Source organism: Puntigrus tetrazona, chromosome 20 (assembly GCF_018831695.1).
Source record: "Puntigrus tetrazona isolate hp1 chromosome 20, ASM1883169v1, whole genome shotgun sequence".
Classification (NCBI taxonomy): domain Eukaryota; kingdom Metazoa; phylum Chordata; class Actinopteri; order Cypriniformes; family Cyprinidae; genus Puntigrus; species Puntigrus tetrazona.
In genome coordinates this window covers 16,168,431-16,190,818 of record NC_056718.1, presented here as the reverse complement: position 1 = coordinate 16,190,818, position 22,388 = coordinate 16,168,431, and the positions used below count along the sequence as shown (strand labels likewise).

General features: G+C 37.5%; 1 pseudogene; it reads right to left on the bottom strand.

Moving 5' to 3' along the window:
- Positions 1-429: 429 nt before the first annotated feature.
- Positions 430-22,388, bottom strand: part of LOC122324516 — a 307,667-nt pseudogene continuing 285,708 nt past the window's right edge.

Here is a 22,388-nt window from a genome sequence, read left to right as displayed (position 1 = left end):
TTAGTATCATCATGATTGCATAAGTCCTTAATGTCCTGTTTTGACATTAAGGGCTAATCAACAGAATGTGATTGTTCTGACAAAATAGGCAAGCATCATAAAAATCTTTAGTATTTCATTATTTTATTGTAGATGTTTTGCCAGCTGAACATATTATTTCTGCAGTGCTAATGTAATGGATTGTATTTTCTGCTGTCTGACGCATGATCAGTCACATGACACGAACGCCCATGAGCAAAAGGTGATAGCCTTTCAGGTCACATGCTGTACTTCCAGACAGCTGCCACTGATACGAATGCATATAGATTTTTAATTTTTTTTACTCCAGGTATCACAGATCTCCGTCCTTGATGCAAATCAGATAATCAGATGTAACGTAACTCAACAAAGTCATCGCGGACATATGCGTTGAATAAAAGGGACATGTAATGTGGCAACACAATTTTTATTGAGTAAGAGATGTCAACACCAGCATGATAAAAATTGTACAAATTTCACAATTTCAAAATGAAATATCACTGCAACTTGTGATCTTAAACACTTAGAGCAAAAAAAGTATCATACCAACAGAAATCATGCCATGTGGTTGAAAAATAAAACAAGAGAGAAAAAGATAGCTAAAGAGCTGGATAGAGGAAGAGAGCAAGAGACATTAAGAAAGCTATGCTTCTTTCTTTATTTTTTAATAGAAAAATCCTGGTTTAAAATGGTTAATTAAAATCCATTTGAAATGGAAACTTGTAACCTGATGATTTCACAATTATTAATAAGAAAAGTATTCTGCATTCAAGCATGTGACACGATAGATAGAGTTTTCTATTTAAATAGTCACAGATAACCTTTTGAAGTAGATAGTACAATATGTGCCAACTGAAAATGAGCAGCGGAATTGTGCTTAAAATCCCTTTTCCTGTCAAATCAGTTATGATAGTGAATGAGAGGATATTGTGTTTTGCTATCAGTGTGTTAAAAGCGTTACCATCTTGGAAATAAGCTGCATACACAAAGCTTCCGGAGAGTGGTTGGGGAAGAGATGTCTGGATATTACAGAACCATAAATAAGAGTGACTAGCACCATTTGCATGAGCTCTTGGAAAAAGTAATGCTAGCCGTAATAATACAAAATCATAGATTTCAGAAACAAAGCCCCACGTAGAGCATCAGCAACAAACCAGAGTCATTTCACACTAAGAATCACTGTGACAGTTTTCGACTCATGCTCGATAAATACAAACGACTTTAAAATCCACCACTGAAAATCAGCCCTATTTGTGACTTTGCTTGATGCTTTGAATGGGCTTTGATTAAATGAAGATGAAAGGGGGTCCCCAGACTATAACTGTACATGTCCTTAAGATACTATGGAGTAGTATGAATCGGTCGTGTCAGTAAACCACCCTCTGAACGACCAAAACTGCCCACGCTCTACTGAGATCGAGACCCGTGCCACGCCGTTTCATCGTTTAATTATCAAAAATGCTTCCATTTCCATAATTCTTAGAGCTTAAAGTGCCGCTGATTTCTCAGAAACGTAAAAAATAAGCGATGAAAGTGAATCGCAGGTTACCACAGAAGGCAAGCCGACTTCTCTTAATACTGTATATAACTGATTGGAATTCACTAATTGTAATATGATGAGCTTGCATTGCTGATATAGTCGTATTTGTTGTGCACTCGTGACCAGATGAATCTCTACATGATTGTTCGGACAAAATCTACAAGACAAGTGCTCCATTACTATGACACAATGACGTATGGATGGTGACATTAACCCTGTATATCCAGCACACTGATAAACTAACATTCACACACAGATTTACTTCCTTCAAAAGAAAAAAGAAAAACAAAACTTCCCACAATTCAAACGTCTGGGCACCTCCTTGGTCTCCTGGAACAAATAAAAACACCAAAACATGGAAACAAAGGTGTCCCTGTGCAAAATCGAACATGAGAAATGTGAAATTATAATGCATTCATCCTTTTGGATTTGATCACCCATGTTTAAACCCTAAAACATGACTGTATTAAAAGATTTATATAAAACTTAATACTTTACATTTAGTAAAAAGATTCATCAGCTTTCTACTATGGTAAGAATAAGAAATTGCATATACCCAAACTTTTGCATCCCATATCTAAATAAATGATTGATTCGTTATCATATATTGCTGATATTCTATCATACTAACACTAACATTTTACGATCATTAAATTAAGAATTAATGTTGGATTGTCTCCTTGAAATTTTCTGTAGTAATTGGCCTCAACCAGCCGGGCGTTACATTTAGAGAATGGACTTTGAAAATATTTGAAAAGTTATGAAATACTTCTTGGGATTTACACCAGTGAGTTTCCGTGTCATGATGTTTGCATTCACAATATATATATTTTTTTATGTTCTATTTTTCCATCTATTTCGGGAATTAAAACGAGAAAAAAAAAGAAGAAAAGAAGAATAAACAAACGAGCAAAAATAAAAACAATACACATACTGCATTAGAGTGCCCACACTGACCACTATAAATATGATTTCGGAACCAAAAGACAACGTTTCTCAATATTTTTACAAAATGTACCCAAAATCGAACCACAAAAATGTACCACTGTACACCCATTGAACAGCCTGCACAGCACATTAGTTCCCATTAGTTCCATAAAGAGAAGCTCAGATTGAAGCTGATTGCCCTTACATTCCCTCAATGTATCCCCTCTGCACCTCTTTAGATTTAAAATAATGGATGGTTTTTGTTTACAATTAATAAATACATATACACTAAAATGTGCATACATTAGCAGCTATAAACAGTACATCACATTATGTCAGGTCATATGAAAAATGTACAAAACATGAATGTTCCTCAAAACATTTGCCATTGGTAGTCGTCATCTTAAAGCAAGGCAACAAATAAGTTATGTATTATTTTTTTTTTTTTGTCAAAAGCATAACAGAATCATAAATAATGCCAAATAATACAATAAATTACAGCAGCAAAAAAATCATACTAGTTATCCATACTTTTTACATGATGGGTTTCTTTTGTTTCTTAACGCTCTGATCACATGACCCCGTTACTCGGCCAATACCAGCCAATCGCAAAGCTACACTTGGATGCCTTGAACCGCTTGCTTTATGTTCTCCAAGAGGGCCTTGTTCTCCGGGCTCTGGTACTGGTCCTGGTGAGTGTACATATCTGTCAAAGTGCTCACGTAAGTGTCAAAGTTTTGCTCGTTCATCGGCTCCTGTGGAACAGATCGGGATCATTGGAGGTTGGAAAACAAGTCAACAAGCAGAATACGTCCAATCAAACACACAATCAAGGCTTAAGACAGAAAGGGAAGGGGAAAGAGGATATACTTAGGGAGGAATGAACCCACAAAGCTGCCTTTAAAGCTAAATACAAGCTAGGGTTTTAGAGAAAATACATCTCTTGAAATGCAGGGCTTGACCAATCACATTAAAAATGGTCACTAAGTCAAGCGTAAGACTGTTCTGTATAAATATTCTATATCTGATGGATAACAAAAAAATTAATGCACATACATTATGTATGCATGCACTGGTGTGAGTTTCATGCTCATGAGTATGTAGGTAATACTGGCATTCACAAGTGATATCAAACAGATTGCCATGAATAGCAGACAGATATCGATGAGCATCACTGTGCCTGATAAAATAATGTGTTTTACGATAATAACATGAGTTGACTACCAAAAATAAATATGGCTCATATTGCAACCCCAGCTTTCTTAGCGCTATTCCCTGAAGTGGATTATGTCAATATGTGTGGCACTGATACACTCTATGGACCTTCGTGATGCATACACATCGTACTGTGTGTTACAAAGGGGGGAGGACTAGGGGGAGGAAAATGATAGTGAGGAGAAGGATAAAGTTAGACTATGGAAAATGAATCTCTTACTCTGTGGGGCATCTGTAAACAGCAGTAATTTTTAACAGGGGCCTCTTTCAGTGGCATCGGTTTCTACAGAAGGGAGAGGTGTAGAGAAAAGACTATTAGCCTGGCTAAAAGCCAGAGGTCAGTGGTCTCAATAAAACTGACATACTTGACTTTACAACCAAGTTCTGCTTGAGCGGCATGACACATGAACAGGCAACAGTCGTCTGATGTTAGTGCAGCTTGAGGACCCCTCGTGCGCACTCTAAATAGCATCCATCGACAGTGGGGGTGGAGAGTTCAGGAGCCATATTCAAGACGACGTGTTTCAGTTGTTTACTAACATGGCCGCCACATTCGAACAGGGCTTGTCCAATCGTGCCCCGGCTCGATGCGCTTGCGATTCGATCGTGTGGTGGGAGAATCTGATCCACAGCGGCCATGTTGTTACTCAACTGAAAAGCAGTTGTTGGAGTGGAGGTTGTTTTTTTACAATGGTCGGTAAAGGGGAGTGACCTCAGCACAGAAGCATATGGAACTGCGAGGAACTCAACAACAGACATAAAGAAGCAGATGGGAGAAACAATAGAAACCGGAATTTCATCCCTGCTGGAAGGGATGCAGACTCAGGCCCTGGCTTTCAACAAGAGGCGGTCTACAGCCTAAAAGACTATTCTAAGCACATTAACATGTATTGTACTGTAAGAGAAATATAAATATACTTTAATAACTATTTCAAATTTATTCATATTTTTACGATTGTAAGTAACTATAAAACATTTTTATTTTTATTTTGACTTTGACTTTTTGTGCTACTCTCTAAAGCCCCGTTCACACCAAGAACGATAACTATAAAGACGTTTATTCTAAGCACATGTGCGTCTGCCGCTTTAACTTCTCGAGCTTGTGGTAGTAGGATGGATTCTGATTGGCTGTCAATGTTTGTATCTTTCATCAGCTGGAAAATATCGTTCTAGAAGTGATATCGCTTCTCCATGCCTTTATCCTTATAGTTGAAGCTATTGTTTAATACAGAAAGCGAGTTTTAGAACTATATCTTTTTATCGTTATCTTTATAGTTATCATGCTTGGTGTGAACAGCCCTTTATACTCTTAAAAATTAAGGTTCTAAATCTGCATTAACGGTTCCATGAAGAACCTTTGCGTTCCACAAAGAGTTCTTTAAAGCGAAAAAAGGTTCTTCAGATCTGAAAGGTTCTTTGGGGAACCCAAATGGTTCTTCTGTGTGTTTTGGAACCTTTATTTTTAAGAGTGCATGGGAGGCCTTGTGTCGGTTGGCTCTTACCATGTGTGGAAGCTGGATGTTGGCAAGACTGTTGATGAGGACTGGCTGAGGTTGGCGAGCTCATGCAGCAGCGAGTCGTTCTGCTGCTCTATGGCCTTGTTTTCCTCCTCGATGGACTTCAGGTTAGTCTCCATGGTGGTGATCTTGGAGGGGAGAGAGAGAGAGAAACAAATGCATCTCTGTGACTGAACACATGGCCAAAGACTGATGTGATAGATGGCAACTGCTCTTACTTGAGTCCTTAATTTTATCATGTCTGACTCTACTTGATTGTTCGATTCATTCAGGTCTTTGATTTCCTCATCTAGTTGTTTAATCTCCTCATCATTTTCTATGCCTGGAAGGGAACATTGGACGATGTACTGTAAAAATTCCACTGATAGCAATACAATTAATTTCTTTAGTAATTAATATAATTAAAAAAATGACATACCTTTACTTGCCCTCTGCTTGATTGTGAGCATTTCAACCCGGTCATCCTTGCCTTTTCATAGCAGATGTGGCACGGGGACAACCGGACAGACTACAGATGTACAAAAAATAAATAATAATCATTTTTAACTCTTCAATTTAAACATTCTGCTGAAGAAAAGGTAACTATTTTAAATCACAATATAGCAATTCACTATGCATCACTGTGCATTCTTTTAATTAGTATATTAGTATTAATTGATTTACTTTGTAAATTTAATCCTTTGAGAATGTATGCATACAATACGTCTATTGCATTAAATATTTAATTATATTTTACATTTATTTTGGTTAGCTGCCAAAGCAACACACCTAGTTTTCATTTAAGTTTTTACTTTATAGTGATTATATTTAGTTTTATTTGAGCTTTACTTCAATTACCATTTTTTTATAGCTTTAATTTTAGTTAATAATAACAACAGCAGTTTTAATATTTCTACTTCTCATTTAAATATATCGTGTTTTTAGAACGTTGTGATATTTTTATTAAAATGAATGCAAAAATACTGATTAAGAAAAAGAGTTCTTGCTATATAGTGGCCTCGTGTACCTCCGTGGGTGGGAGAAAGCTGCCACTGACATGGCCTGAGCCATCGCAGCCTGGGGTGGGGCAGGTCATGCCGTCTGTCTTGCCAGACTTCCAGGAGAAAGGCGCTCCGTTCACATAACCGTCTTTCTGACGCTTGGCAGCCAGCGGGCAGCCGGATGCACTGCGGTGGGATGCATACTTCCCTGTCACATGACCCTGGCCATCACAGCCTGGTACAGGACACCTAAAGACATTGCGCACAACAGAAAAGAGTTCACACACATAAGCACACACACATAGTGAAGTTGCTTCAGGAAGTGGCCAATTGTAACCTTAGTCCAAAGTAAGTTCAACATTTCAGTTACTTTGGATAGTTTTTTAAGAAAAAAAAAAGCACCTGATTGGCTCCTGGTCATCTTTGTCCTCCTTACTGTGCATTATTTTAATACCACTCTTCTTTGCCCGGGGACAACCTGACAGACTTCAGAGCAAGAAACACATTTACCAAAAAAATGCCAAAGGCTTCTCATTGCACCTCTCTGAATCCACGGGTGGCCCAAAAATTATGTGAAGTATTAAATCGAATTTTTAATTCGCATATTTGTGAGTCTTCACCTTCTGTGTGAGGCGTAGTTGCCTGTGATATGCCCAGAGCCATCACAGCCAGGAGTGGGACACCTGTAAGCAATAAAAACATGAAACAGATTAGTGGAACCTCAGACAGACCTCATTTTGAGGGTCAACTGAGGTGTCGTGTAAACACGAGAGCGCAAGGGCTTACTTCAGATCCTGGGAGTTAGATGTCATCATACCACGCATGCCCTTGTCAGCCAGTTGGCAGCTTGATAGCCTTAAGAGAGGATTTCAGAAGCATGAGGCACGGTTTACTAGAACAGCTGCATTATTAAAGCTGCTAAGGTGCACTCAGGGTCACTTGTATCATTAAAAAGTTTTATATGCAAATAAATGAAATGAAATGTATTTTCAAAACAAATGAAATGAAAAAAACATCAAAAAAATGATGAAAATCATATACACTTTTAATAGCAGCCTGTGTTTTGTACATGGATGCTAAGATCATGTGACCAGCCCAATAATACAGACTTGATCTTGACTTAGGCTAATTTATCATGGCTGCCTGCCAACAGTGCATTTTTACAAATATCATACATTAGTAAAAGCTTTTGATTATATAGTAAGCCAAGAATGATACGCAGCACAATATAAATAAAAAACTACAGAGTACACATTTAACTTTAATAATAGTTTAATACGTTTTATAGAGATGTTTAAAATCATTTTAGCAGCCAGGATTTAATTTAGTCAAACTGTTAAAACAAAAGAGATGTACTAAATTTAACTGACATATATATTTTACCACCATAATATAATTTTTAAGCTGTGTGCATCGTTATAAAGAAGTCTATTAAAAGAAGTCTTTATGCTCACCGTGGCTACATTTATTTGATCAATATTTCTATTAAAATGTCTGTATTTATTTATTTAATTAAATTTTTAATTTTTAATTTTTTTAAAGCATAGTTTATTTTCACTCCAGTCTTTGTTGTCACATGGTTCTCAAAAAATTATATATATAAAATTGTCCTTGTCTTTTATAATTTTCTCTTTTTGCCAATTTAATGCATCTTAGCTGAATTACTACCTTCTTACTGCGTATCAATAAAAACACAGTAATAATAATAAAAAGCATGCTACAGGGTCAATTACAGGAGATAGTCCTGATCCAGTGCAGATGCTTACGTGAGGAGCTCCTTCTTGCTTTCTTGCAGGGAGCATATTTGTGTTTGGGACTGGGAGGGACACGTCTCCTGAATACTGCTGCTCTTCTAATAGATCCTGAAATGGGTCCAGGTCGTCCTGAAATAGGGATGGAGAAAGAAAATAAAGATTCCAGTGCATGTTATGATGACGTATAAAAGGAGCAATACTACAATGGCCTGCTAATACTGTAATTACATAATATACAGCGCAGTTCACATTTAAAAGAATACTGCGTTATTATATCACTGAGAGCAGAATCTCATACAGCCTCATTTGCATTCTTTCTAGTTCCCCAACAATTTAGCAAAAACATCAACTCCCTTTTGAAATAATAATAACAACAGTTTAAGTCTGGGGGTTCATTAATGAGTAATTAATTAACAGAGGAAAAATCCCGTTTTCTTCAGTAAAGGGAAGGCATGCAGTACCAACACTTTACCCTAGATGTCCTTTCAGTCCTTCAAAAGAGGAACATCATACCGTCCTTCAAATCACTACAATAGCTTCCTCGACCAGTTTACTGTTTAAGGTTTACACAAGGACGGAGCAACGGTTTGGAAATTACTAAATTGCGCTGATATTAACATGTCACTGGCAAACAGTTTTATATTATAAACAGGTCCTTATTGCTGTGGTAAATAAGATGGGGGAAGACTAAGCAGAAGCTTCTTCCTACGGATTGCACTGGAAGTGGGCTGAACATGTAAGCAGTAAACGGTAATCTGACTAGCATTCATCTGCCAACTGTCTTCAGATAACCAGCTCGCTGCTAACAAAATGCAAAATGCCTGGTGAAAGAAGATGAAACCAAAGAGAAGGAGGTTCTTAAGAATTTTTATGGTCACGGTTGTCGAAGGGTACTGTTTTTATATATGCTTTATGTATTTTGTGCTATACGCTAACCCTGAACCACAAAACCATTAATAGGTAGCGCAGGTATTTTTGTAGCAATAGCCAAAAATACATCGTATTGGTCAAAATGATCTATTTTTTTATTTTATATCAAAAATTGTTAGGATATCATGTTCCATGAAGATTTAACGTAAACATATTAAAAGTTAATTTTTGATTAGTAATATACATTGCTAAGAACTTTATTTGGACAACTTCATAGGTAGTTTTATCAATGTTTAGATTTTTTTGCAAACTCAGATTCCAGATTTTCTAATTTTGTCCTAGATCATAACAAACCATACACTAATGGAACACTTATTTATTCTGTTTTCAGATGAAAAACTACCATGGTGATTTTGTGGCCTGTGGTTACATTTTTTTTTTAAAGTTTTTTAAAGGTTAAGTGTGTAATTTCCTTCACTTTCTCTACTGCTAACAGAAATAATGAAATCATTTTAAAGTAGTTTTTCCCAGCTAACAGACAACGTTCCAAGTCTGTTATTTTGTCTGTAATAAAATTCTCAAAACATTAGCAGAATAACATTATGTAGATTTAGATTTACTGTACATTGTTAATGCAACATTATTTCTGAATCAGTTTAGCTTGATGTTAATTTAACATTTTTGAAATGTTACTATCTGCTTCAAAACGTCAACAGAACATTCAAATGGGAGGTTCCAGTGTTTTCAAAATGCTAAAATCGAATATTCTGAATGATCACAAACACAGTGAGCCAAAAAGGTAAGTATCATCCGTAAAAGTGACTCAAGTGCAGTCTCTAGCCAGATTCTAGAGGTGTCGGGATGGGGGGAGGGTACCTCCTTGTGGTCCTCGTCCAGGCGTTTGATCTTGGTGTAGTCCACAGGCAGGTCCCAGCAGTCTGCCGTGCTCATCTGGTAGCAGTGGCTGTTGAGCAGGGCCTGCCGCTGGGGTGACATGGGCTGCAGGGGGGTCAGCACTGTGCCTCCACTGCCCTCCCCCATCCCTCCAGCCCGGCTCAGATCCAGGGTTCCGTTCTCATCCCCATCCCTGTCATCAGGGCTCTGAGAATAAAGAATAAAGAGAATAATTAGGAAGTAAAAAGATGAGGAAAAAAGCAGAGTGAGATACTGTAGGAAAGGATGACAGATGAGGATGGGTACATGGTTCATATGCACAGTGAAAAAGTAAAATTATTTTAATATATTATTACTGTATTTAATTATTTTTTATTTATATTATAAATATTATGTACTATATTATATTATATTTAATATTAAATTTCATTATTATATTTCATTTAAAATTAAATTATTATTATTAATTATTATTATTATTATTTATATTTTTTGGTAAAATATTATTCACCATGAAATCAATGTTTATCATTTTTATTTGTTGGAATATTGCAGTGAAAAAACAAACTAACAAAAAAAACAATTCCAACTTCTATTTCAAGCCTGCTTTACACAAATGAGATCTTGAAGGAGAATCAACGTGCGGGGCATTAATTGCATTCAAATTCCTAGACTGAAACAGTAGTTTTGTGGTTCAGTTCCATTAGCCTTCTTCCCTTTTCTCTGTGTTAGGCATGAATAATTAATATAGTTGCATTGTTTGACCGTTTGCCAGCATTATTTACAATGTTGTTGCTGATTTTGTCACGTGTAGTAATTAATGTCTGGTGAAGCTGGTCAAGCTGTATTTGTACCTCTGCTTAAAATGATTAGTTAGTTGTTTGCTGCCCGTGTCACGTTTATGAGACAACAAGCACTTTGTTCTGTATATTTACTACCTTATAGGAGAATTTTTTTTGTTTGTTTTAATAAATAAATCAAAGAATTAAAGAATGCATTAAATTAACCTGAAGCGGAAAGGATAAAAAAAAAGTTTTTTATTAAAGTTATTTAACTGTACTGTAATTTTTATGTTAAAAAACCCATTAAATGCAGTGCATGACAAATTATTTGCACACAACTCTAAAAAACATATTTCTAGACTTGCAATGATGGCAAATTTTGACAACATTTTACATTAATTTAATATATTTATAATTAGGTACATGCATTTCTAAAACTTTTACAGTGTGGGAAAGGATGGGTGGAGAAAAGATCTGAAAGAAGAGAGTGTGAGCTTCTTTTGTGCTGCCCTACATCTCCATGCACAGCTGCTTATTAGTGAATATATAGAGCCCTGCAGCTCCTCACTACCTCTGTCCCTCTTTCTTTTCTCTCTCTCTCTCTCATTCTCATCCCCACTTCCTCTAGCCTGCTGCCTCACTGTCCTTAAAGAGAGGTCATTGTCTTTCCTATGTACCCAGAGGGATGCTGGGAGAGCTGGCTTGGCCTGGACCACAGCTGAAATCGACATTAATTCTACTTGTCTCAGTGAGAGAGGGTAGGGGCACCACTTCCCCAGCGTTCCTGCAGCTGCCAGCTTCCTCTGGTCTCCTCCAGCCCTGCACTCTCATTATCACCATACAGATTATGTCTGAAATCGATGTGTCACTAAAGCAACCGTGGCTCATTCAGACCATTGAGGCTATATATGATGACCCTGAGTCTAGCAGAGAGCTCTCAGAGGTGCTGCTGTCATTCACTGTGTGAAATCGCACCCTGTGTAAATGAGCTCGAAAACCCAGAGGACAGGACCGGGGGTTTTCCCCCCGATTGACTCTAAACCTGCATGCCTTCATTTCGGCGCGCTACCTTTGCATACTACGAGGCAGTGCAGAGAAACTTAAGAAATAAGAAAGCAAAATACAATATTAGCATTAGAAGTGGGAGAGGATCTGGCAGGAAAAAGTTGTGGACCCTCACCTGCGCCAGGAGCTCGGGCCTTTCCCAGTGAGGCTCTGGGGCATCTCTCTGCAGCGCGTGGACAGGTTGAGGATGGCGGTGGCGGCCATGTGGGCGGCTTCCATGTCGTGCGTGTAGTCGAAGCTGCTCTTGCTGCAGGTGCTGCTGGCGCTGCTTCCTCCTCCCCCTCCTCCTCCTCCCCCTCCTCCTCCTCCACAGCTGAGACTGCTGCTGCTGCTGGGAGCGTAGCTGCTCGTCGTGCTGCTGGCCGGGCTTGAGGTCTTACAGTAGCGCTTGGCTGCACACATACACATACGCCGGGTCAGACGGCCACTATAAACTGGACGGAAGAATGGATGGATGAGGGAATAGAAAGACAGATAGACAAATAGATAAAAAGAAAAAAATGATAGAACAGATAGTTAATAGGACGACAGACAGGCGGATAGATAGATAGATAGATAGATAGATAGATAGATAGATAGATAGATAGATAGATAGATATTATCATAAAACTATAAATTATTAGAACGGCAGATAGACAGACAGACAGACCGATAGATAGATAGAATGAAAGAGTGATAGACAGAGATACAGGCATACACACTTATTAGATGATCTGATGTCTCATGATGAATGCTGTGAGAAATTGAGTGTGAGAGAGAGAGAGAGAGAGAGAGAGAGAGTGTGGAGGGGACGGGAAGAAATGGTGTATCTAGGTTTCATGCGGAGGGCTACACATTGTTAACATGAAATCTAAGACCTGTATGGGAAGCCTTTATACAGCATTTCTTTTTTTATATAAATCCACATTCATAAAGAATCCCTGGTCTACTTCCAATATCTGAGAAAAAAGAAACCTAGTATTGACTAAGGAGATGTTATTATCCTTCAAATCTGAAAGGTGACAAATCGGCTGCTAAAATGCAGTTATAACCACTTATTCAAGATTTATACTACTCTCCCATTTGATCTTATTTTTCATCTAATTTTGCATTGAGACAAATGGCAGTGCTGTCATTACAACTAAACTGGGTGTAACTAATTGATGTTGCCAACTGAGTCTAAATGAAGTGCAGTTAATTCCTAACATTAATTAAATGTTATTCTCATTAATTTTTTTCCAAGCTTAATTTTCTTCATTTGTCTCATTTATCAAAAACTGCATTTCTTTGATAAAGCATACAGGCAAGTAACATCACTTGCAAGAATGCTCTTTAATTTCCGAGATGTGGTATGTGTTCTGATTTCAATAACATTGTCTATATTATCACTGCAGGGCATGCTGTAATGCTCCTTATGGGCAATCAAGACTGTCCTGATGTAATAACCATGAGTTATAATGAAAATGAGTTATTTTAAGCACAGCTAATGAAACCGTACCAAAATATCCCGCCGAATTCTGTTGACAGGAAATCTCTACAATTTCTGGCTTGGGCGTGAAATCAACTGCTACCATTTTGAACAAAATCGTTCCAGTTAATTTGATTCCTTCACAAATGTAAGTGCGCTCATTTATCAAGACCAGGGCTGCAGTTGCGAGCTACAGCTCTGTACATTACCGAACACAAAAACCTCAAAACCTTCGACGAAGAAACACAATGTTTTTAAATCTGGCGTCATTCAAATATCTGTCTGCATCTCTCACTGCGGACCGGTAACGAAAAGGTTAACACCTACATAACTGCCTTCATTAACTATTTTTAATTGATGAGAGAACATCTCGCAACATTACATACACATACATAGAGAAAAAGAGAATATCATTTTATAGGATGTAATGTTTTTATAGATGTATATAGCTATACATGTATGGCGGTCGAAGATATCTATCCAGCCATAATTAAATTAAAGGAGCTGCATGCAGATTGGAAACCCCTTCGTTGGGTTTGTGTACCTAGGTTATTAATCATTTCAGAAGCCAATAAGTAGAGCAGGGTTTCCAATAAAGGAGCACTGAACTCGACGGCCGTCTGTGAAAAATCCAAGCTAAATCTTTTATTAAGAGAAGGCCTTCACTTCAAAATAGAAAATAGAAAAGAAATTCTTTTTAATGGAAAATACCGCAAGGACGTCTGGCAGAACAAAACTAATTCTAATCTTATTTCCATCTGATGCCCTACAGAAAGACCAGTTTATCTATTCTGACTTCTGCCTCACCAGCTTCAATGTCAGAGGTAAAGAACAACAAAGCCAAGCTTGCCATCGTATCCTTTGGGTGAGGTGTCTCGCCCGTGGTGCTTCGGGGTCAGGGACCTCTTGCCGTAGGCATGAGGCTGGTTGTCATAACTGCTGCTATAGTCGAAGCTGGCTTTGGAGTACTTCTCCAGCTCCTTGGCCAGGTTGGATCGCGGAGTGCTGGTTGGGACGTTATTTTTGTACCCATACTGTGGGATCTCCAGCTGTTTTACAAAGCACATGGGTCTGGAAGAATTGGCAAAGGGAGGGAATCAAGGTTGGACACACATCATGCTCAAAGTCAAGATGAATCACATGCAGTTCCCAATCCATTTTATATTTGCCATGTAACGAGTTTTGAATAATCTGAATTCATTGTAAAATAGTTCCTCCAAAAATCAAAAAGATTTAATTTTAATATTTAATTATGTATTTTTTTTTAAATTACTCAAATACATACATTGTATTATAGTTTAAAAAATATATAAAAATGTATCTTCGATATTATTGCATTCTGAATTGCATTATGAACATACATATACATAAGATTTGTCCTAAACATACACAGTAAACACACATATTATGTACACAAAAACGTTAATTTTGGATGTGATTAATCATGATTAACCATTAGTCAGCTCTCTCCCAGAGCCTCACTCGCGCTCTCTCTCTCTCTCTCTCTCTCTCTCTATACACACACACACACACACACACACACACACACACACACACACACACAATTTAGCAACTTAAAATATTACTAATCTATCCTAGGCTATTGTTAATCAAAAGACTAATAGCTATTTAACATTCAGTTTTCATTTTATATATTCCAATATTTCCAATACCATAATTATTATTCATAATGAAATAACATAAATGTATATTATTTCTTTTTATATAATATACAGTGTATAAGTATGTACTGTGTATGTTTGTGTGCATTTGAATATAAATACTTTTGTAACTAAGCACATGATTTAGTATCTTATTACAGACAAAAAGCTATTTAATATTTTTTTATTTTATATTTTACAAAATTGCAATAATATAATTAATAATATAATTTTTAAAGTAAATCACAATAATTATATAAAATAGTTAGATGTTAAGCTCTTAAGTCTAAATGCTAAACAAAAACACACTATATTATAAAAAATAAGAAATAATATACATTTCTATTAGATATTATTGCAGTATGACTAATTATGATATTATTGGAATATATAAAATGAAAACTGAATGTTAAATATATGCTATTTGTCTCTTTATTAACAACAGCCTAAGAAACATTAGTAATATTTTTAGTGGATAAATTGTGTGTGTGTGTGTGTGTGTGTGTGTACACATACAATACATACATATACACACTGTATATTAAATAATATATGAGATATTATTTCATTATGAAATATCATAATTATGTTATTGCAATTACAAAATATATAAAATGAAAACTGAATGTTAAAAAGCTATATCTCTGCTGATTAACAATAGCTTAAGATGCATTAGTGAAAAAGGAAAGTAGTTTTTAAAGAATAATAAGAATAAATAATAACTTATTTATTTATTTCATTTTTAAATGCCAATGTACTCTGTTTTGTGAAAAGCACAATACAACACTAATAAATATGAATAGGGTTAATGTGCTGTTCCTATCGAAGGGTCACAAAGTACCTGAGGACACGGTCTGACGCCTGGTTGGACTTGGAGCTGTCGCAGGAGTGATGTTTCTCCTGAACCTTTGCCATCTTCTCGGCAGCGGCTATGGGACATCCCGAGAGACTGCAACAGCAGCAGAGCAATTTATGAAGTGTTAACATTACGTTACAAGCAGCATGTAAGGGCACACACGCATACACACTCCCAAACGCACACACATGCCCTAGCAGATAGCAGAAGTTGAAGAACAAAGTGAGATATGAGGGAATGTATAATACCAGCATATGGAGACAAGTCTGTCAGAGAGAATAGTCCGCTTTTTATGACATTCTCTCAATACAGACTTCCAACGTGTTTGCAAAATCCTGCACGCGTGCATGCGGTACATGGGGATATTTATGTATGAATTATGCATTTCATGTGGCCTAGTTCTATAGTATGAAGGCAAAGCTTTGCAGATATCTGCTGGGCATTTCTGGCTGGCTGGCTTCAGAAAGCTCCTCACAGCGAGATACTGCAGTCATTTCAGAGAGACACACTACAGCAAACTGAGCTTCAGAACATCCAGCTACGCTCCCTTGCTCTCCTTTTTTCCTTTCTCTCTTGCTCTCTATCTCCTCGTTGTTTCTTCCTCTCATTACTTAGTCTTCCTCTCCATTTGTTTATCCCTCATTTCTGTCTAATTTCTCTTACTTTTCTGTTGCTTTCTATCTCTTTCTCTCTACGTAATCCTTTGTATAGCTAAAACTGTCTTCTTATCGTCTGCAATTTTCGCATTGTTTTATGGTTATACAGAAAAAATTCAGTCATTCTAAAAAAAAATAATAAATAATAAATTAACCAACATGAGACAAAAACACAAACATAAAACCCGTCACGCTCTGCAATTTCAGAAACACATAAAGCATATAAGTCCAAGTGCATTTAAAGGAATGGAATTTGAAAAAGTGAGTGCTGACTGACAGACAGAAGGACGGCTGTCAATGTGCTGAGTTGCCATGACAACCATGCGATGAGGAATGTGTAGACAAATCATATATACTGTACAAGGTTGTTATATTCCCCTATTATACATTTTGTTTTCTTCAGCTCAAACCTTCTCTGTGTGTGTGTGTGTGTGTGTGTGTGTGTGTGTGTGTGTGTGTGTGCTTGTCCCATAGGAGCTGTTCCATATAACATGGCCTGCAGCAACTTCGGGTGGAGACTGCATCTGTCTGAATGTACAGCATATGCACATGGAGGCACATCTTACACATCTTAGTGTAAGCCTGCTACTTTTTGTATATATGGAGCTCTCATTCTTAAGGAAATCTTAATTTGCAGAGACCAAATTCTCAGTTTTAACTTGTAAAAAATACTACAAATAATATAATATTTACTTATATAATATAATATTTACTTATATAATATAATATAATATAATATAATATAATATAACATTATATAATATAATATATAATCAGTATTCATTAAATACAATTAAATAATTATTAATTTAAATTATTAATTAGAAATTAGACATTTGTTTTAAATGTTTTGATTTTTAGATGATTGTTATCATTAATATTATTAAATTTATACATAATTAATATATATTAGTGTTGTCAAATGATTAATCACGATTAATCACATCCAAAATAAAAGTGTTACTGTGTATATTTGTTATGTAAATATAAATACACACACATATAGTGTATATTTAAAGAATATTTACATTCTTATGTATTTATATATTTTATATTACATATAAATACATTTAACATATAAACATACAATTTTTCTTAAATATACACATGCATTTTTGTATCTATATACACATAATAACTATGGATGTGATTAATCGTCATTAATCGTTTGACAGGACTTTGATATTAATTCAATATAGTATATTTTATAAATGATCTTATTTATAAATTTTCACAAAGTTCACCAAGTCCCTTGTTCCTTTTGGGAATAGAATCTTGAATCTTCAGTCTGCATGTCAAAAGTGCCAATGCGCAAATAAAATATTTGAGCCTGGAGCTATGTGTTTCTACAATCCAGCTGAGCTCAGCACAACACAAACAAATCAGTCCCTCTTCTCCTTCCTTAAAACAAGGCTCCATCTAAAACTAGGCATTCTTCTTATTCCCTCTATAAAGTGTGTAAAAAGACTGGAACATCAGTCCCCACAGTGGCGCCAGTTTCCTCTCTCCACGTCCCTTCCAGCCACTCACCTGCGGTGGGAGTTCCTGTTGCTATTTACATGGCCGCGTCCCGAGCAGCCTGGCGTGGGGCACTTTAGAACATTCTCATACATTGCAAGAACTTGGACAAACAGAGAGGAGAGGGCGAGAGAAGGTTAGGAGGATCCAGAGCGAGTATGAAAGCCTTGTGTTCCATTAAGCTGAACGGGCTCAGTGACAACAGCATGCACATGCTCCTAAGAAACGTCCAGCTGAAATCAGTTAATCATAAAGTTAATCACGGCCACACCATATGGTGAAAGAAGAATCTAGGCATGCAATGTGTTAATGGCATGCACGTTGTGTGAAAGCATTGGCGTACGAGGAAAAGAAAGCTCTCTTCAATAAAAACGGATTTATTTTGGGTGAATTAAATGAGTCTAGCCATTAGGTTGTCTATGACACATCCTGCAGCGCTACATCTCTGGGCCTGCAGTAAACTGACTCATCAGAACCCGCCTGTGACATGATCCTCATCCAATTAGAGGTGTGACTGGAGGTAGTGATGAAAAAGCTGCTTTGCGTCTCAGAGATCAGTGCAGCCATATTGAGAAACAGGCTAAAATTATTCACAAGCACCAATCAACGCATCCAGACGAGCGGAGCTTGGTCGACGAGAAAGTGCGCCACCGCTTTGGGTGGAGGAGGAAATGCGCTCGTATGCATTACAGAAAATGAAAGGTAAAACATGCACACAGCACAGACGGCACAGGCAAACCCCGTGTGCAAATGGCGGGTCATATTCGGCTTACTTTCTGGTGGCACGCGGTCTTTGTGAGGGCAGCCGGACAAGCCGATGGTGAGGATAGAGTCCGGTGACGTGTCCCGTGCCATCGCAACCAGGGGTTGGACACTTGCTTTCTTTTTCTCTCCCCTTGAGTCTGTAAGCAAAGACAGCTATTGGCGATCCTGTTACAGGCACAGTAAGCAAATCCCATTAACCTGCTGGATTCTTTGTGATAACATTTATGCTCTGGTTACGGCTATTTTCAAACACTGTCTGTTTGCTTTGAAATTGGACACTGGATAAAGGCTATAACTTGAATGAGACTTGTGGCTGAGATTATATTGGATTGTGATTCAAAAAAATGTAACAGTCACGCCACAGAGGAATTTCATCAGTCAGACAATGAAAAAGATTTCCTGATATGTACAACATTTATATATATATATATGTGTGTGTGTGTGTGTGTGTGTGTGTGTTTGTGTGTGAGTGTGTGTGTGTGTGTGTGTGTAAATCCATAAGGAATATTTGATGATAGGTTGCTGATTTATTCAAAAATAATGCACATGGGTGTGCATTATTTCTTAATAATTCAATGGACTGGAGTCAATTATTTGGCATATATCACGGTTACCACAGATTAATAAAATATATAGATTAGTAAAATATACTACTAAAGAATATACATATAAATGTGTCCATGATTTCATCTCATGCTATTTTATTCTACAAAAACATTTCACTCCAGGTTAGTGTGTTCATGTGAGCTATTGATATTAAATACATGCAACCAATTCAGATTCCTGCTGTTAAATAGGTTAACGTTTTCACTATAACGGTTCCCCCAATTTTAGCTTGCAAATGAAAAACCCCAAGAAAAATATGTTCAGCTTTCACTGGTTTTGGAACGTGTAGTGCGCATAGCTTCTACCGCGAGACCAGAAAGGAATAATCAGCAAACAGCAGTTTCTCCAAAAATCGCGCATGCATTTATCAATACATGCGTTCTCTGTTATTCAATCCGGTTTAGCTATGTGCACGCATTTGTAATATCTTTCTTCTTTTATTAGCCAAAAATAACTGCTGTAGAACACCACAAGCATGCAATAAAAATGCTCCCTGTCAGTCAGAACAGTGAGATCACTCGACATGTTTAATAACGACGCTCCAATAATTAGCGCCAAGAATAGTTTCTGGAGACAAGGTGTGAAATCATGGTGTAATTCTATAATTACACGACCCTCTGACTTGCTGTGGTCGTGCACTGAAAACAACAGCAAACTGTTCTTCGATAGGAAGCACAGAGACATTCTCTTTAATGGAAAACATAGTGCAAATTGAGCGAATTGGAAGGAAATGAAACATACAAAGCAGTTCCATCTGAGCAGAGACAAATGATGAACCTTTTAAAGTACCGGATAGGAGGAGCTGTTAGGTTGGGTAACCAAAGGTGATCTGAGGATCCTCAGCACTGTAACGTACATTTGTTAAATGTGATATTGATATGCTCCTGTAGTTCCTGATTGCTAATATCTGGATATATCAGAGAAGATGGCTCATTCCCAATGGTAGTGGTTGTGGATTGGGAAGGATTTGAGGTAATAAACCATGTATGGGATCCAAGGGATGAGATTTGCTTTCTTAACGGCCGTGCAGATTGCCATTACTCATGCCTGACAAGGTAAGTCTCTGATGTTACCATGTCAGCCTATTTTAGCAGCATAAGCTGTTGTCATTATGGAAGTCGCTACCAGGGTGACCTGAGTATTTAAAACAAGCCCCAAAAATGTTTCCGTCTCACCAAAGTGATCCCATAGTCATCAATGTCATCGGGCGCAATGTGTGACGGAATGTTAATGACCCAAGACACTGGGGAACAAATGCCATAACAGCTTTTAGGACAAGAAAATTATATTCATATTCAAAAGATCTCTGTTTGTGCAAATATGCTCCCCTTACGGAAAAAAAAAAAAAAAAAAAACTGTTAACTGTGCAAAATGTTTAAAGTAAGAAATGAAAAGTCACACCAGAATGCATAAAGTGGCATTTATGAGAAATACTTTCAAATTGTGATTTTTAATGAAAAATAACACAAACAGAAGGAATAAAGCTACATTTGTGAGATATAAGGCCACATTGTGAGATTTGAAATCACAACTACAAATAATAAAGAATTACAAAAGGATAGAACTAGTATAAAGTATGAAGAGTAAAAAAAAACAAAAACTGGTAGTTGTGAGAAAATGTTTCGGAATAAGAACGTCATACTGGAATATATAGTCGCATTTGTGAGAAAAAAGTCACATAGTGAGATATAATACCACAATTAGGAAAAATAAAGTCGCATTTGTGAGATATGAAGCCATATTGTGAGACATAAAGTCAAATTGTGTGATATAATGTCACAATTAGGAGAAATAAAGTCACAATAATGAAATAAAATATCACATAAAGTCACATTTACCAAAACTAAAGAAATAAAATAAGGAAATTCTGACTTTTTATCTCACAGTTGTGACTTTATATCGAACAATTGTGAGAAATTACCAAAATAACCTTTTTTATTTGTTTCCTCAGCGGCAGAATATGACTTACATATTCTGTATAATGAAGGGGAACTATTTACTGAAATCTCTTCTGAAATGTAAAATCTCATTAGAAGTTTTATTTTTACCTTTAGGGTAATATGCTCTTTTTGCGCCATCATGATGGAGTCGGGCCTTGCGTTCTTCTGCACTGCTGCTCTGCCTTGGGCTGTGCTCTCCATGAAGGCGCTGATTGTCCCTCCGAGCCACCATCTGTTCTGATGCCATTCTGTCTCGCATAACCTTGGCACGCTCAGATTCCAGAGCAATGGCCTTTTCCAGCAGCGACAGGTTGCCTTTAGTCATGTCGAAAGCTTCATCCGAACGTTCGGAGGCCACTGACGTAGTGTCCTCATCCCCTTCCTGGGCACAGCTAGAGGGGTAGCCTCTTGAAGCAGGGCTGAGCTGCTCCTCCAGTTTCATCAGATTGACCATGTCTGAGTAGTTCCTCTCAAGGGGTCTGTGCTGGTCCATATGGCAGCTGTCATACCTGGGCATGTGATGCATCGGAGGCTGCTGCTGATGCTGCTGCTGATGCTGATGTTCCACCTGGTGGTGCACTTGGTCCTCCATCGTGGACCGGTCCGACGTCTGGGTCTCACTGAGTTTGCGGGCCAAGTCGAAGCACTGGTTACGCAGACATTCCAAGCTACTGAGACACACTTCCTCCTCGCTCTCCTCCGTCTGGCCCCGTCCGTTAGTGTGACCAGCAGAGCCAGGATCCCCGGCGTCTGCGTATCCGTCGTCGGGAAGCACAGCTCCGTGTCCCTGGGCGAGAAGCTTCAGGGAGTCCACTGTCTCACGTACCACATCGCTATCCAAATCGACACTCAGCTCTCCCTTATGGCCTCCTTGTTCGCTCCCTTCATCTTCATCCTCGTCGTCATCTTCACCTGCACTGTTGGAAGAATTGCTGTTCATCTCTGACTCAGTCATTGCCTGGTAGGCGGCATCCTCTGCGATTTTACCAAGGTTGAGAAGAGACTTGGCCACTAGCTCGTCATAATTCTCATACTCCTCATTGTTAATGCTGTTGTTATTGTTATTGTCCTTCTCAACTATTTGATTGGATTTTGATTGTCCACCACTAGAGTAATTGTCGTCTGAAGAGAAAAGAGAACAATTTGTTGGTTAAATGCGAAAAGGAATTTGATAACCCTTTATTCTGACGCATTTTAGACATTCTGCTTGCTGTGAATAACTTTGCAAATATGTCAAATTACAATCTAGTATTAGAGGAGAGTCTGTGTCTGAATATTACTTTGATGTTCCTCCAACAGACATTCTGACTATAAATAAATTTGAAAAGTAAATGTCAACATATTCTACTAACCCTAAACTAACTGTTTACGGACACT